This window comes from Strongylocentrotus purpuratus, unplaced genomic scaffold, assembly GCF_000002235.5.
Source record: "Strongylocentrotus purpuratus isolate Spur 01 unplaced genomic scaffold, Spur_5.0 spur5_scaffold_3, whole genome shotgun sequence".
Taxonomy (NCBI): Eukaryota; Metazoa; Echinodermata; class Echinoidea; order Camarodonta; family Strongylocentrotidae; genus Strongylocentrotus; species Strongylocentrotus purpuratus.
In genome coordinates, this window is record NW_022145609.1 from 38,456,866 (window position 1) to 38,475,571 (window position 18,706).

Sequence of the window (18,706 nt, forward strand, 5' to 3'; positions counted from 1 at the left end):
GATTTTACTCATTACGTAACTGTTTTGCAATGCATGAAGTCACATACTTCTCTCTGGTTGAGTACAATTCATAACCTTATTTAAAATTAATGCTTTCTCTTAATTTACTGTAGATATGGCTGAGTAGACGTAGAGTCGGTGGACAAAATTATGGCACTTCGGCCCACACGCTGTTGTGTTGACGGGTTCTTCGATGGATGGATAGACGTATGTGTAATTGTATAGTTGTACGATTATTGGCCTGCTTGGCCCCCCATACTCTTCGACTCTACCTCACTCAGCCAAAGTACTCATGTTTATTCATGAGGCCGCTAGCCTAGCGTTACTTCGCACCTTCGTACGCTACCCACGGCCGACACAGCGCAGCACCACCGTGTACTGTATGTATGTGTGTGTAGATCTGAAGGCAGCTTGCGACTGAATTGTCAGTCCAATGGTTTTCTTGTGAAAACTTTCCTTTAGAAAATGATAATCAAAATTTAGTAGCATGGCCGTAATAATCACAAAATAAGCTTTCATTTCATACCTCCATTCATGAAAACTATATAAAAATCGCGGCAATAATGATGGAAATAGGTCCCTAAGTTTGGACGTGGACGGGAAGCTTCGTGTGTATCTCTGTGGCCGTGCAGCTACTATACAAAGGATATCCTATAGAAAGATGCTTTACTCGGGTAAGCCCGACCCTGTGCGTCGTGCATTTAATACGCAACTTAATGTGAGTGGATGGTCATCGGTCGTGTGTCTACGGAAGTCATGTTGAATATCCATGAGGTATCTCTGTCGTCACGCATATCCTGCATTATGCATGTCGCGTCTGTTTTCGCCCTGGACGTCGACACGGAGGAGGACCTCGGGCGGAGTATAGCCAATTCCACAGAGTAGACTCTCCCGCGGACGACGGCACCGGGCACGGGTACCCCGAGGGCAGGGTTCAGGAGGAGATAGCCGCACCAACTTGGGTCGGCGATCTCATTAAAAAACAATAGGATACAAAGACTCGCCGAGACGTCGCGCCCCCCGCGGAGCCTTAGCGTATTATTATTATAGACTAGCAGGACCCGCGGAAATCCGCGGGATCCTAGAGGGGGGCGGGGGGTGTAAATAGATATATAGAGACTGTCTAAATTAAAACCACCAAGAACTTTATTTGCCATTCAGGCCATTAAGAAATATACATGTTAAGCGTCCCCGCCCGCTTCCTTTTTGGGGGCCGCCTCCTATTTTTTTTTTTTGAAATTTTTTGAATTTTTTTTTTTTTTTTTTTTTTTTTTTTTGACAGAAAAAAAAACAGCGTGCCCGCCTGCTTCCTTTTTGGGGGCCGCCTCCTATTTTTTTTTTTTTTTTTTTTTTTTTATTTATTTATTTTTTTTTGAAAGAAAAAAAACATGAAAAGCACTGCTAAAATGTATTTCTGATTTTAAAAAAGAAAAAAAAAAATTGTCGGCCGCCATCTTGAAAAATAGCCTGAATGTCAGGAAAAATGTACGGAGCGGCCATTTTGAAAGAAAATAAAAATAAAAAAAAAGGGCCTCCTCCTTCCCATTTTTCGAAAAAACAGGAAGCTAAACATGTTTTTTTTTTAATTTGGCCTTATATAAAAATTAAAAAAACGATCCAACTGTACCGGTAGTTATTCTTTAAGCCACTGGAGTTGCGTAGTGTGGCGTACCGATTACGCAGAAATTAGGCTGCGTATTAATGGGGAAATAGTCCCTGCGTAGGTTATGCGTAGGCTGGCGAAAAAAATTAAACAGGTTGAATTGTTTTCGTTCATCTTGCGTACCCCTTTCCGTCCCTCAGCATATAGTAACGTAGGCCAGCGTAGTTGTTACGCAACACTACGCAACTCTACGTATTGACCCCAAGCCAATTAGTGACCCGCAAGTGTCACAAATAAAGTATTAAAAATATGCTCATCTGACCCTATACGCCTAAAACCCCCGAGCTTTCGGGGGTTTATGGCCCCTTGAAACCTGTGGACCCCACGCCTATATTATATATACACTCAACTCGCTGCGATCTGATCTCTCCCCCCCCCCCCCCCAACTTTGAAAAACGTAACCCCCGAGCTTTTGGGGGTTTATGGCCCCTTGAAACCCGTGGACCCCACGCCTATATTATATATACACTCAACTCAGGACCCGCGGTTTTTCATTTCGGGGGCTCCATTTCAAATTTTAGGGAAATTTTCGGGGGCTCTTTTTTCTGGGGCTACTTTTTCATTAATTCATATAAGGATAGGCCTACACTTTGTTGAGATTTGTTTAGTAGGCTATTAGGTTTCAGGCTTCCTACTTCATAATTGCCTATTTAAAAAAAAAAAACATTTTTCTAGTTCAATAACTAAGTTTTCATGCATTGATTTGATGCAAGAACTGTAACATAATAGACCCTAGATTGTGATTATTTCTGACCATGAATTTCGATAATCATTTTTCAAAGTAAAATTTTCACAGGAAAATCAAACAGTCTTTTAAAAACGTAGACATTAGAGTCTAGTAATACTTTTACTAATTCTAAGCTCAGGTTTCGTAAATCTATTCACGAAACTATATTGAAATCGCGGCAATAATGATGCAAACCAACAGATAACAATTTCAAAGTGTCAAATCTCTTCGACTCGAATTCAACTCACACACTTTCAACTGCAACTCAGCTCATCTCACACACACTACACAGTGGCAATGCACTGTCAGTTACGGTGATTTTGTCTGATTTTCTTTACTTTGAAGAAATGATTATCAAAATTACGTAAACATGGCGAGAACATCACAAAATAGGCTTTAATTTCATACCTCTATTTATGGAAACTTTATAATATTGCAGCAATCGTGAATTCGTGATGGAAATTGATTGCAGTTTCGCGATGTTTAGTGGTTCATGGTCTAGATTCAGCTTCTACCGAAACAAAATCGACCGCCAAAAACTCGAGCCCTACGCTCCGTCTCGATCTCGCAACTGCGAAAATGCACGTGTTTTGGCGTACTTGCGTGCGACATGGTAAGCCAGGTAAGGTATGGAATATGGTTCGAGTTTTTTTTACGACCGATTTTTGTGTATACAATTTTATACGGATAGTCATCGGTCGTGTGTCTACGGATGCAATGTTGAATATCCATGAGGTATCTCTGTCGTCACGCATATCCTGCATTATGCATGTCGCGTCTGTTTTCGCCCTGGACGTCGACACGGAGGAGGACCTCGGGCGGAGTATAGCCAATTCCACAGAGTAGACTCTCCCGCGGACGATGGCACCGGGCACGGGTACCCCGAGGGCAGGGTTCAGGAGGAGATAGCCGCACCAGCTTGGGTCGGCGATCTCATTAAAAAACAATAGAATACAAAGGCTCGCCGAGACGTCGCGCCCCCCGCGGAGCCTTAGCGTATTATTATTATAGACTAGCAGGACCCGCGGAAATCCGCGGGATTCTAGAGGGGGGCGGGGGGTGTAAATAGATATATAGAGACTATCTAAATTAAAACCACCAAGAACTTTATATGCCATTCAGGCCATTAAAAAAATATACATGTTTAGCGTCCCCGCCCGCTTCCTTTTTGGGGGCCACCTCCTATATATTTTTTTTTTTTAAACAGCTTCCCCGCCCGTTTCCTTTTTGGGGGCCGCCTCCTATTTTTTTTTTTTTTGAAATTTTTTTGAATTTTTTTTATTTTTTAAAATTTTTTTATAGAAAAAAAACAGCGTCCCCACCCGCTTCCTTTCCGGGGGCCGCCTCTCCTATTTTTTTTTTTTTTTTGAATTTTTTTTTTGATTTTTTTTTTTTTTTTTTTTTTTAAAGAAAAAAAAACATGAAAAGCACTGCTAAAATGTATTTCTGATCTTTAAAAAGAAAAGAAAAAAATTGTCGGCTGCCATCTTGAAAAATAGCCTGAATGTCAGGGAAAATGTACGGAGCAGCCATTTGAAAGAAAAAAAAAAAAAAAAAAAAAAAGGGCCTCGATCCTCCTTCCCATTTTTCAGAAAAAACAGGACGCTAAACATGTTTTTTTTAAATTTGGCCTTATATAAAAAAATTTAAAAAAACGATCCAACTGTACCGGTAGTTATTCTTTAAGCCACTGGAACTGCGTAGAGTTCCGTAGTGTGGCGTACCGACTACGCAGAAATTAGGCTGCGTATTAATGGGAAAATAGTCCCTGCGTAGGTTATGCGTAGGCTGGCGTACAGGTTTGCTTATATGGTTGCTTACTGTGTGGAAAGCTTTTACTGCTTTGACGATCTGGCGTAGGGTTGCGTAAAAAGGCGTACTTTCTGCGTCAAGTTTCTACGCTGAAAGTACGCGAAAAAAATTAAACATGTTGACTTGTTTTCGTTCATCTTGCGTACCCCTTTCTGTCCCTCAGCATATAGTAATGTAGGCCAGCGTAGTTGGTAGCAACACTACGCAACTCTACGTATTGACCCCACGCCAATTAGTGACCCGCAAGTGTCACAAATAAAGTATTAAAAATATGCTCATCTGACCCTAATTAAACGCCTAAAACCCCCGAGCTTTCGGGGGTTTATGGCCCCTTGAAACCCGTGGACCCCACGCCTATATTGTATATACACTCAACTCGCTGCGATCTGATCTCTCAACTTTGAAGAACGTAACCCCCGAGCTTTTGGGGGTTTATGGCCCCTTGAAACAAATATACACTCAACTCAGGGTTTCAGGTTTCCTTCTTCATAATTGCCTATTTAAAAAAAAAAAAAAATTTCTAGTTCAATAACTAAGTTTTCATGCATTGATTTGATGCAAGAACTGTAACATAATAGACCCTAGATTGTGATTATTTCTGACCATAAATTTCGATAATTATTTTTCAAAGTAAAATTTTCACAAGAAAATCAGACAGTCGTTTAAAAACGTAGACATTAGTAATACTTTTACTAATTCTAAGCTCAGGTTTCGTAAATCTATTCACGAAACTATATTGAAATCGCGGCAATAATGATGCAAACCAACAGATAACAATTTCAAAGTGTCAAATCTCTTCGACTCGAGCTCAGCTCAGCTCTACTCACACACATAACACTCCAGCGTAACTCCACGAAGCTCAAACACAGGCGCCGCAGGCCTCGGACGCCTGCGGTGCCCGGTGCCGGTGTTGGAGATTCCTCGAGTTACTCTGTGATGTGTGGTGACTGAAGTTAGCTTGCGACTGAATTGTCAGTCCAATGGTTTTCTTGTCAAAACTTTCCCTTTAGAAAATGATAATCAAAATTGAGTACACATGGCCGTAATAATCACAAAATAAGCTTTGATTTCATACCTCCATTCACGAAAACTATATAAAAATCGCGGCAATCATGATGGAAATAGGTCTCTAAGTTTGGACGTCGACGGGAAGCCCAGTGTATCTCTTGTGCAGCTACTACATGCAAATCCATGCAAAGCACATCCTAGCTACAACAAAGCACATCCTATAGAAAGATGCTTTACTCTCGGTAATCCCGCCCTCCCTGATAGCAGAGACTGGTAAATATCACGTCATATTTACGTCTTGTACTACGTCTTTAAGACGACATAACACAACGTCAAAAAGACATGATTTTGCACCCGCGCACGTCGTCATGAGGACGTCATATTTTGACGTGATTTTTACGTCTTATTAGTCAAAGAAAGACGTCTTTAAGACGTCAACTTGTACCTTAGGAAGACGTCGTATGGACGTCATATTTACGTCTTACTAGTCAAAGAAAGACGTCTTTAAGACGTCAACTTGTACCATAGGAAGACGTCATATGAACGTCATATTTACGTCTTTTAGTTAAAGAAAGACGTCTTTAAGACGACATAACACGACGTCAAAAAGACATGATTTTGCACCCGCGCACGTCGTCATGAGGACGTCATATTTTGACGTGATTTTTACGTCTTATAAGTTAAAGAAAGACGTCTTTTAGACGTCAACTTGTACCATAGGAAGACGTCATATGAACGTCATATTTACGTCTTTTAGTTAAAGAAAGACATCTTTAAGACGACATAACACGACGTCAAAAAGACATGATTTTGCACCCGCGCACGTCGTCATGAGGACGTCATATTTTGACGTGATTTTTACGTCTTATAAGTTAAAGAAAGACGTCTTTAAGACGTCAACTTGTACTACAGAAAGACATCGTATGGACGTCATATTTTGTCGTGATTTTAACGTCTTATTAGTCAAAGAAAGACATCGTTAAGACGTCAACTTGTACCATGGAAGACGTCGTATGGACGTCATATTTTTTTCTGGTCTTATTGGTCCAAGAAAGACGTCGTATGGACGTCATATTTTTTTCTGGTCTTATTGGTCCAAGAAAGACGTCTTTAAGACGTCAACTTTTACCCAAGAAAGACGTCCTACAGACGTCGTGTATACGTTGTATGGACATCAAATTTTGACGTGATATTTACGTCTTACTGGTCATTTCGATGTACCTTTTATCCTTACATGATCTTTACGTCTTTTGTGTCCTCTAAATGACATCTATATGACCACCTGATGAAGGAAGAAAGTGTAAAAGTCACTTCATGAATACATTCTGAACATTCACACAGTAAAAATAGAGCAACAGATATTGCATCACATAATATATACACATGCCAGACAGAAAGTAATTTTCATATTTTTAATGTTCATTTATATGGTATGAAAATGGATAATAAAAATATAGAATACTTATGTTTATACCTTCTTCTATCTAACTTGTCTTCTATAAATACAAAATCTTTCCATCACAATCCTGAAACTTCTTCCAAAACATGCTGTATAAATACCTAGTGTATTTCTGTCAGTCTCATAATTGATTTTAAGAAAGTTAACAGGCCATCACAAAGATATTTGTTTCGTTATAAATTGTGCTATTTCATTTCAAATTTAATTCAGTTACAAGAAACTATGATATATATTGGCTTAACTTATAAGTCTTGCGGTTGTGAGAAGCAGGTTAGCAGCATAGAGACTAGGTAAAGCTACACTGATACCCGCAGTTGTTTAGTAGACAAGAAAACATCAGACTGGGGAAGTTCCTCATATTCAGCAAAACAGCATAGTGGAAAGCTGGGCATTCATCAGTGCAGCTCTATTTCTTCTCCATGCTGCAACACTGCTCCTCACAACCCCAATACTTTAATGCAGATAAAGACTATAACATAAAACAAAAGGTTGTTGGAAACAATTCCTGAGCATGAAAGATCAATACTTGTTACATACAAGGGGAATATCTAAGTTTATGGCAATAATTCAGTATAAAGTATAAAACTATACAATCTAAATCACACACAAGAGAAAAATGGCACAAATGATAAACACATGGCTTAGCTAAGTTATTTCTTACACTCAAAAGGAACAAGTTGGCAGCAAGGGGAACAGGGACAGCTTCACTGATACCTGCAGAGTTTTCTGATGATGGTTGCTTGCCCGTTGAAACCACGATGTTCACATTTGGCGATACAGCATATTGGAAAACTGTGCAGATATCAGCTCAACTGTACCTATTTTCTGTGCTAGAAACCTGCTTCTTACTGGCACATGACTTAAATACAAGAAAAGGCATTAGTGGCAACATTCATATTTTATAAATATCATCCAAAAAAAAATTGTTGCAAATACAGAAGCTGAAGTTCAAGTATAAAAATACAATTTCTATCAGATAACATTCCCGCCAGTACGAGTGGCTTTGTTGGGCAATTCCAAGGTGACTGTGCAATAATTATTCAGAAGATATTTCCAAGTTTAAGATAAAATAGCAAACATGCTGAACAAGTTTAGCACAAAGAGATACATTCTATTGCTAATGTCACAACATTCATTTGGCACGTTTGAAACTCCTGGGGGGAGTTTCACAAAATATTAATTTAACTTAAATTTTAAAAGCGAATTCAATAAAGGTAAGCCATATAGTGCTCTAAAAATCACAGATACAATCCAAGAATTTTATACTTTTAACTACCAAAAAATTCTCAAACCACAAAGATATTTATGGTTTTCTTTGAAGGCGCCACTGTGTGTCACTCTTTAACACTTCATTCTCCCAATAAATTTTTGAATTTTCCCCCAACCGTTTTTCCATGAAAATAAGATATAAAACAGGCCTTTAAAAATCTAAGGTATTAGAGCCAATTCTTTTCTTTGTGATGATTTACATTCACCTAAAATTAAATTAAATTATAATAATATAGTTGGAAGAATTAAGGAATCGATCAGATCAGTTGTTCCCAATTTTTATCATCAATAATGGTCTTTTTTCACTCAAACTTTCAGATTATCTTTAAGTGTACATATAGCATTGAAGTCATACCTTAGCACAATTGTCTCTCATCTGAACAATTTTACCACGTCCCGTTAAGGCTTGCTCAGATATGATGCTGCAAAACAGTCAAAATCGCAGAGTTTTTTAAATGCTGACATAGAGTTCAATACGCTTTACATAGTGTATATTATTAAAAAGAGCTCACTGAATTTGCGCAGTCCAAAACATACAAAGACACGCACCGGTAGGTCCTTTGTTGCCATTCACTTTACACATAAAACCAAACTGCATCATTTTTTAAATTTGTTGGAGGTTCACGTGCCGTACCTGAACAAGTCTTAATTGCTTAATAATGGATTCGATTTGTATTGCATTTACCTCACTCAATTTTTCTCTATTACCAACTTACAATGTATATATAATTTGCAACATGTTTTAAGAACTGATATGAAGTGGATGGGGTGGGGGGAGGGGGGTGAGCATGAGACATTATGAAACAGGTCAACTTTATGAATAGTAATTACAAATATCCTCAAAATACTGGAATCTTTTAGACTTTTACCCAAATCGTTATTATGTCAGTTCGTAAATCCTGTAATTCATTAAAATTGCAAGTAACATGACTGGAAATTTCAGTTCTACAGCTTATCCATTCAGGTTTGTGGCTACACCTCACCCCTCCCCCTCCCCCTCCCCCTCCCCCAATCTCTCTCTATAAAGTATAATGAAGTGAAAAAATAACCTTTCTCTAGCAGTAAAGCTATCGGGTGAGTGTAGATCAAATTTTGCGAAATATTCCACTTCAGCTTGGACTTGTGGGTTAGCTTTTGGGTGGAATCTCCTGCATTATGCACTGTTTTCAGATCCAAGGAACATAGACGCAAGGAATTCTAATGCATGAATAAAGCAAAAAGAAAGGAATACAATTTAAGAAAAACTTTCATATATTTTAAAACTGGAACGTAAATAATTAATTCTGTCAGAAAAGTACTGCTTGGTAAGATTTATCAGAAATAATTTCTTATTGCTCACAAACATAAAGTCAACACACCTTTGGGTTTTAAACATTTGTGGGCAATGCAAAACGTGATTCAGGATTTTGTTTGGTTAATTATCAATACAATTCTAGTTTCAGGGATGCCAGTTAGAATTGATCAGAGGACCTGAAAAATCACCTAGAATGAGCTAGCTTGTACACAAAAAACCTAAACTATGGTATGAAAATAACTCCTCAGGGCCTGAATTCAGGCTATTGCCTGAAAACTGGCATTCCTGTAGTTTGCTGATGAGGGTAGAATGAAAGCTCCTTGACCTATGCTGAAGGGTAAAAAAACACTGTTTGAAACTCACATAATATTGTCGGTTATTGCAACATACCTGCAGGTTTTAGTGATCTAAAATTAATTGAATTATAAATATATTTGAAACTTAGGACAAATAACTGAAATAAGCCTTTCAAATGAAATGAACCATTATGTAGTGTCTAATTCGTCAGTGTCTCAGTGATCATGCACAATATGACAAATAAATGTACAGAAATAATACAAGTACATGTACACATTTACCGATAATGGCTTCACCTGTTTCAAGAGGCTGCTGATCCTTAGGGAAGTAGGGAACATCCACAAGGTTGAGAGAAAGTAGCATTTTCTGCATGGTTTCACATCAATATACTGAGGCCACAATGTGCTTTGAATCCACTTCTTTGACGAAAGATGTTAAAAAAAGATGCCTACAAATAAATGAGAAAATGAATAAAGTTAAAACAAAATGAAAGGTTGATAATGTATGCATGTGCAACACAAATACTACAAGCTTCTTTGAACAGCCTGTGGGGAAAGAATTTTGGTTACCATTTACAGGTCTAACCGACTATTTCCAGATAAGATTTCTGTATACGGTAGCCTATAAGCTAAATTTGCTGTCTAAAGACTGTAGAAACAAATTGTTTAAGGTTACATGTTTGTGACACAAGTCACTGCTTTATTCCTCTACGTATCGACACGCAATGTTCAATTTTCAAACATCTGGGCCTGGGCCGGTACTATAGTACACTTTCTCACAGGTTTCACTGTAAACCGCTGCACATTACAAGTGCATACCGATGGTGGTTGCGGGCGGGTGCACGCCTGTGTGAAGTTATCTACCGTACAATGAGGAGGTAGATCACTTCACGCAGACTTACGTGCCCCCGCAACCCTCCATCTGTATGCACTTGTATTGTGCAGCGGTTTGCCGTGCAACCTGTCAGAAAGTGTATTCTACAATCAACGTTTTTCCCGAAAAATACTCCCCCCAAAATAAGAAAAATTGACCAGAAACAGGTTAGAAACATAACGACTTTTAAATCATGACTGGCATTATTTGAACATTTCATGAATATTTGCTTGATTTGGGGTAGGCCGATCTAGACCTATGTTTAAGATTTTTAGGACTCTCACCGGCCACGCCATGGGTCACTGGTCAAAAAGTCTGGATATGATTCTGAACTAGTAGTAGATCTACAGTATTGCTTGGAATAAAGGAGTGACTGCATGTATTATCCATCTTAGTGTGACTTAGCAGTAGATCTAGACCTACCTAGTGCCAAAACTTTCATCAGTTTGCTTCTCTTATTTTTCTGCTTTCTTTCAGTTTTAGAGCAGTTGTATAATACTATATTCGAGTTAGATTTCCCTTTAAAGCCATGCAGCCCATGTGTAGGCAAATGAGTAAACTTTTTTGCTTTAAATGATGCCCCATGCCATGCATCCCATCAATCAAAACCCTACATAAAAATACATATATGGGATCATACATTTCGAATCTAGTCAGCAAAAGTTGAAAGTCCGAGCTCACTATCACTGACATAAGATCATGCATTACAGTAACAAAGAGTCTACATATCAACTTTTCAGAATAAAAAACAGTAACTATAGATTTATGTACTTTTCGTAAATAAATTAGGTAATTCTAGGACTTACCCATACTGTAAATTTGCAGGAGAAAACTGGAGTATTCAGGAGGAGGATACTTCTTGCAACGGCTTTTTCACTCTGAATTCAAATACATTACATACACATCGTGCAATGCAATGCATTGTAGTCCTACGCATTGCCTTGAGTGCTGAATGTACCTGTACACACACGTACGTACACATTCCCGTTTGAAATAGCAAACTAGATGCGAGCATGTATAGTCTTGATCGATATTGCAGACTTTGGTGTGAAATTGGTCCACTATTAATGACTAATGACATTTGAGGGGGGGGGGGGGTTGTTCCCTATTTTTAATTCTGATAATTGCCCTATTTACTTTGACTTATGCTCATATTAGATGTTGTAGTCTTAACCCAATTATTATCTTGAAAAAAAAAAGTTATTAGAGACGTCACAATGACGTCGTTATAACGTCGTCCTTACGACAATAAAATATCTTGGAAAAATAGTCTTTAAAAGAGGTCATAATGACGTCGTAATGACATTGTCAATACGACAAAAAATATATTGGAAAAAATAGTCTTTTAAAGACGTCGTAATGACGTCGTCGATACGACAACAATTATCTTGGAATAAATAGTCTTTAAAAGAAGTCATAATGACGTCGTAATGACGTCGTCAATACGACAACAAATAGCTTGGAAAAAATAGTATTTTAAATACGTCATGATGACGTCGTTATCACGTCGTCAATACGACAACATTACATTGGAAACAAAATAGTCTTTTAAAGACGTCATAATGACGTCGTCGATACGACAAAAATTAGCTTGGAAAAATTAGTATTTTAGAAACGTCATAATGACGTCGTTATCACGTCGTCAATACGACAACATTACATTGGAAAAAATAGTCTTTTAAAGACGTCATAATGACGTCGTCGATACGACAAAAATTAGCTTGGAAAAAATAGTATTTTAAAGACGTCATAATGACGTCGTTATCACGTCGTCAATACGACGACATTACATTGAAAAAATTAGTCTTTTAAAGACGTCATAATGACGTCGTCGATACGACAAAAATTAGCTTGGAAAAAATAGTATTTTAAAGACGTCATAATGACGTCGTTATCACGTCGTCAATACGACAACATTACATTGAAAAAAATAGTCTTTTAAAGACGTCATAATTACGTCATTATCACGTCGTCAATACGACAAAAATAAGCTTGGAAAAAAAAGTCTTTTAAAGACGAGAAAATGACGTCTTTATGACGTCGTTAATACGACAAAAATTATCTTGGAAAAAATAGTCTTTTAAAGACGTCATAATGACGTCATTGTCACGTCGTCAATATGACAAAAATTAGCTTGGAAAAAATAGTCTTTTAAAGACGTCAAAATGACGTCTTTATGACGTCGTTAATACGACAAAAATTATCTTGGAAAAAATAGTCTTATAAAGACGTCATAATGACGTCGTAATTACGTCGTCCATACGACGTACGACGTGTTTACCACTTTACGACCAATTTATGACGTCTTTAAGACGTCAGTCTGCTATCAGGGCTTTGCATAGAGCATTTAATACGCAACTTAATGTGAGTGGATAGTCATCGGTCGTGTGTCTACGGATGTCATGTTGAATATCCATGAGGTATCTCTGTCGTCACGCATATCCTGCATTATGCATGTCGCGTCTGTTTTCGCCCTGGACGTCGACACGGAGGAGGACCTCGGGCGGAGTATAGCCAATTCGCTAGAGTAGACTCTCCCGCGGACGACGGCACCGGTCACCGGTACCCCGAGGGGAGGGTTCAGGAGGAGATAGCTGCACCAACTTGGGTCGGCGATCTCATTAAAAAACAATAGAATACAAAGGCCGGCGGAGACGTCATGCCCCCCCGCGGAGCCTTAGCGTATTACTATTATAGACTAGCAAGACCCGCGGAAATCCGCGGGATTCTAGAGGGGGGCGGGGGGTGTAAATAGATATATAGAGACTGTCTAAATTAAAACCACCAAGAACTTTATTTGCCATTCAGGCCATTAAAAAAATATACATGTTTAGCGTCCCCGCCCGCTTCCTTTTTGGAGGCCACCTCCTATATTTTTTTTTTTTTTAAACAGCTTCCCCGCCCGTTTCCTTTTTGGGGGCCGCCTCCTATTTTTTTTTGTGTTGAAATTTTTTTGAATTTTTTTTATTTTTTAAAATTTTTGTATAGAAAAAAAACAGCGTCCCCACCCGCTTCCTTTCTGGGGGCCGCCTCTCCTATTTTTTATTTTTTTTTTGAATTTTTTTTTTTATTTTTTTTTATTTTTTTTTTTTTTAAAGAAAAAAAAACATGAAAAGCACTGCTAAAATGTATTTCTGATCTTAAAAAAGAAAAGAAAAAAATTGTCGGCTGCCATCTTGAAAAATAGCCTGAATGTCAGGGAAAATGTACGGAGCAGCCATTTGAAAGAAAAAAAAAAAAAAAAAAAAAAAAAGGGCCTCGATCCTCCTTCCCATTTTTCAGAAAAAACAGGACGCTAAACATGTTTTTTTTAAAATTTGGCCTTATATAAAAAAATAAAAAAAAACGATCCAACTGTACCGGTAGTTATTCTTTAAGCCACTGGAACTGCGTAGAGTTCCGTAGTGTGGCGTACCGACTACGCAGAAATTAGGCTGCGTATTAATGGGAAAATAGTCCCTGCGTAGGTTATGCGTAGGCTGGCGTACAGGTTTGCTTATATGGTTGCTTACTGTGTGGAAAGCTTTTACTGCTTTGACGATCTGGCGTAGGGTAGCATAGTGTTGCGTAAAAAGGCGTACTTTCTGCGTCAAGTTTCTACGCTGAAAGTACGCGAAAAAAATTAAACATGTTGACTTGTTTTCGTTCATCTTGCGTACCCCTTTCTGTCCCTCAGCATATAGTAACGTAGGCCAGCGTAGTTGGTAGCAACACTACGCAACTCTACGTATTGACCCCACGCCAATTAGTGACCCGCAAGTGTCACAAATAAAGTATTAAAAATATGCTCATCTGACCCTAATTAAACGCCTAAAACCCCCGAGCTTTCGGGGGTTTATGGCCCCTTGAAACCCGTGGACCCCACGCCTATATTGTATATACACTCAACTCGCTGCGATCTGATCTCTCCCCCCCCCCCCCCCAACTTTGAAGAACGTAACCCCCGAGCTTTTGGGGGTTTATGGCCCCTTGAAACAAATATACACTCAACTCAGGGTTTCAGGTTTCCTTCTTCATAATTGCCTATTTTAAAAAAAAACATTTTTCTAGTTCAATAACTAAGTTTTCATGCATTGATTTGATGCAAGAACTGTAACATAATAGACCCTAGATTGTGATTATTTCTGACCATAAATTTCGATAATTATTTTTCAAAGTAAAATTTTCACAAGAAAATCAGACAGTCGTTTAAAAACGTAGACATTAGTAATACTTTTACTAATTCTAAGCTCAGGTTTCGTAAATCTATTCACGAAACTATATTGAAATCGCGGCAATAATGATGCAAACCAACAGATAACAATTTCAAAGTGTCAAATCTCTTCGACTCGAGCTCAGCTCAGCTCTACTCACACACATAACACTCCAGCGTAACTCCACGAAGCTCAAACACAGGCGCCGCAGGCCTCGGACGCCTGCGGTGCCCGGTGCCGGTGTTGGAGATTCCTCGAGTTACTGCACTGTGATGTGTGGTGACTGAAGTTAGCTTGCGACTGAATTGTCAGTCCAATGGTTTTCTTGTCAAAACTTTCCCTTTAGAAAATGATAATCAAAATTGAGTACACATGGCCGTAATAATCACAAAATAAGCTTTGATTTCATACCTCCATTCACGAAAACGAAAAATCGCGGCAATCATGATGGAAATAGGTCTCTAAGTTTGGACGTCGACGGGAAGCCCCGTGTATCTCTTGTGCAGCTACTACATGCAAATCCATGCAAAGCACATCCTAGCTACAACAAAGCACATCCTATAGAAAGATGCTTTACTCTCGGTAATCCCGCCCTTTGCATAGAGCATTTAATACGCAACTTAATGTGAGTGGATAGTCATCGGTCGTGCGTCTACGGATGTCATGTTGAATATCCATGAGGTATCTCTGTCGTCACGCATATCCTGCATTATGCATGTCGCGTCTGTTTTCGCCCTGGACGTCGACACGGAGGAGGACCTCGGGCGGAGTATAGCCAATTCGCTAGAGTAGACTCTCCCGCGGACGATGGCACCGGTCACCGGTACCCCGAGGGGAGGGTTCAGGAGGAGATAGCTGCACCAACTTCGGTCGGCGATCTCATTAAAAAACAATAGAATACAAAGGCTCGCCGAGACGTCGCGCCCCCCGCGGAGCCTTAGCGTATTATTATTATAGACTAGCAGGACCCGCGGAAATCCGCGGGATTCTAGAGGGGGGCGGGGGTGTAAATAGATATATAGAGACTGCCTAAATTAAAACCACCAAGAACTTTATTTGCCATTCAGGCCATTAAAAAAATAAACATGTTTAGCGTCCCCGCCAGCTTCCTTTTCGGGGGCCGCCTCCTATTTTTTTTTTTTGTTGAAATTCTGTTGAAATTTTTTTGATTTTTTTTTTTTTTTTTTTTTTTTGAAAGAAAAAAAAACAGATCCCCGCCTGCTTCCTTTTTGGGGGCCGCCTCCTATTTTTTTTTTTTTTTTAATTTTTTTAAATATTTTTTTATATTATTTTGTAATTGTTTATTTTTTTATTTTTTTTATTTTTTTTATTTTTGAAAGAAAAGGGGGCCGCCTCCTATTTTTATTTTTTTTTTTAATTTTTTATTTTTTTTTGAAAGAAAAGGGGGCCGCCTCCTATTTTTATTTTTATTTATTTATTTTTTATTTTTTTATTTTTTATTTTTTTTTGAAAGAAAAAAAACATGAAAAGCACTGCTAAAATGTATTTCTGATTTTAAAAAAGAAAAAAAAAAAATTGTCGGCCGCCATCTTGAAAAATAGCCAGAATGTCAGTGAAAATGTACGGAGCGGCAATTTTGAAAGAAAAAAAAAAAAAAAGGGCCTCCTCCTTCCCATTTTTCATAAAAACAGATGCTAAACATGTTTTTTTTTTTAATTTGGCCTTATATAAAAAAAAAAATACGATCCAACTGTACCTGTAGTTATTCTTTAAGCCACTGGAACTACGTAGAGTTCCGTAGTGTGGCGTACTGACTACGCAGAAATTAGGCTGCGTATTAATGGGAAAATAGTCCCTGCGTAGGTTATGCGTAGGCTGGCGTACAGGATTGCTTATGGTTGCTTACTGTGTAGAAAGCTTTTACTGCTTTGACGATCTGGCATAGGGTAGCGTACTGTTGCGTAGGCATGTAGCGTAGTGTTGCGTAAAAAGGCGTACTTTCTGCTTCAAGTTTCTACGCCGAAAGTACGCAAAAAAAAATAAACATGTTGAATTGTTTTCGTTCATCTTGCGCGTACCCCTTTCCGTCCCTCAGCATATAGAAACGTAGCCCAGCGTAGTTGGTACGCAACACTACGCAACTCTACGTATTGACCCCACACCAATTAGTGATCCGCAAGTGTCACAAATAAAGAATTAAAAATATGCTCATCTGACCCTAATTAAACGCCTAAAGCTTTCGGGGGTTTCGGGGGTTTATGGCCCCTTGAAACCCGTGGACCCCACGCCTATATTATATATATGCTCAACTCGCTGCGATCTGATCTCTCCCCCCCCCCCCCCCCAACTTTGAAGAATGTAACCCCCGAGCTTTTGGGGGTTTATGGCCCCTTGAAACCCGTGGACCCCACGCCTATATTAATATATACACTCAACTCAGGACACGCGGAAATCCGCAGGATTCTAGAGGGGGGCGCAGGCAAAAAATTAAGTTTTTCATCTCGGGGGCTCCATTTCAAATTTTTGGGAAATTTCCGGGGGCTACTTTTTCAACTTTCGGGGGCTCTTTTTTCTGGGCTACTTTTTCATTAATTCATTAAAGGATAGGCCTACACTTTGTTGAGATTTGTTTAGTAGGCTAATGTTTCAGGCTTCCTACTTAATTGCCTATTTAAAAAAAAATAACATTTTCCTAGTTCAATAACTAAGTTTTCATGCACCGATTTGATGCAAGAACTGTAACATAATAGACCCTATTTCTGACCATGAATTTCGATAATCATTTTTCAAAGTAAAATTTTCACAAGAAAATCAGACGTACCCTTCTAGTCTACAGTCGTTTAAAAACGTAGACATTAGTAATAGACTCTAGACTACATTTACTGATTCTAAGCTCAGGTTTCGTAAATCTATTCACGAAACTATACTGAAATCGCGGCAATAATGATGCAAACCAACAGATAACAATTTCAAAGTGTCAAATCTCTTCGACTCGAGCTCAGCTCAGCTCAACTCACACTCACACTACAGCGTAACTCCTCAATGCTCGAACACCGGCGCCGCAGGCGTCGGACGCCTGCGATGCCCGGTCCCGGTGTTGGAGCTTCTCGGATTCACACTGCACTGTGTGTAATGTATGTATGTGTATGTAGACTGAAGGCAGCTTGCGACTAAACTGTCAGTCTAATGGTTTTCTTGTGAAAACTTTCCTTTAGAAAATGATAATCAAAATTAAGTATAAATTGCCGTAATAATCACAAAATAAGCTTTCATTTCATACCTCCATTCACGAAAACTATATAAAAATCGCGGCAAAAATGATGGAAATACGTCTCTAAGTTTGGACGTGGACGGGAAGCTTCGTGTGTATCTTTGTGGCTTGTGCAGCTACTACAAAGGATATCCTATAGAAAGATGCTTCACTCGGGTAATCCCGACCCTGTCCATCGTGTATTTAATACGCAACTTAATGTGAGTGGACGGTCATCGGTCGTGTGTCTACGGATGCAATGTTGAATATCCATGAGGTATCTCTGTCGTCACGCATATCCTGCATTATGCATGTCGCGTCTGTTTTCGCCCTGGACGTCGACACGGAGGAGGACCTCGGGCGGAGTATAGCCAATTCGCTAGAGTAGACTCTCCCGCGGACGACGGCACCGGTCACCGGGACCCCGAGGGGAGGGTTCGGGAGGAGATAGCCGCACCAACTTGGGTCGGCGATCTCATTAAAAAACAATAGAATACAAAGGCTGGCGGAGACGTCGCGCCCCCCGCGGAGCCTTAGCGTATTATTATTATAGATTATCTTTTTTTTTTATCTTGATAAGTTTTATTGGTCAGAAAACACAATGATTTACAAAACATGCGCTATATTTTTGGCAGAAAAATTAATAAATAATCATATTGTTTTACATTAAAGTGTAACATAAAAAACATAGCATGATACTAAAATGTTGTATTGTGATATTAATAAACAAGGTGTGCTTAGTTTGTGTGGTAGTGGCAGGTAACGTACAACTAAGCATGATATTTAACACAGTATGCCCTCCGCTTATTAATTTTCTTTTTAATTCGTATGTCTCCTAGGAGAATTCAAATTTCTCTCATTCCCTTTTTTTGGTAGGGGCCTACATGTAAGGGGGGCTTC

At 39.0% G+C, this 18,706-nt stretch overlaps 1 long non-coding RNA gene across 3 annotated transcripts; it reads right to left on the reverse strand.

Moving 5' to 3' along the window:
- Positions 1–6,292: 6,292 nt before the first annotated feature.
- On the reverse strand, positions 6,293–11,435 carry LOC115928662. 3 transcript variants are annotated; one of them, XR_004066153.1, is made up of 4 exons: positions 11,209–11,435; positions 9,811–9,977; positions 8,988–9,135; positions 6,293–6,492 (listed from the first exon to the last, which is right to left on the reverse strand). It is a non-coding gene; the product is annotated as an uncharacterized LOC115928662 (long non-coding RNA). The 3 variants fall into 3 exon arrangements; XR_004066151.1 differs by lacking the exon at positions 6,293–6,492 and having other exon boundaries at positions 6,609–9,135; positions 11,209–11,433; XR_004066152.1 differs by lacking the exon at positions 6,293–6,492 and having other exon boundaries at positions 6,609–9,135; positions 9,826–9,977; positions 11,209–11,429.
- Positions 11,436–18,706: the final 7,271 nt, after the last annotated feature.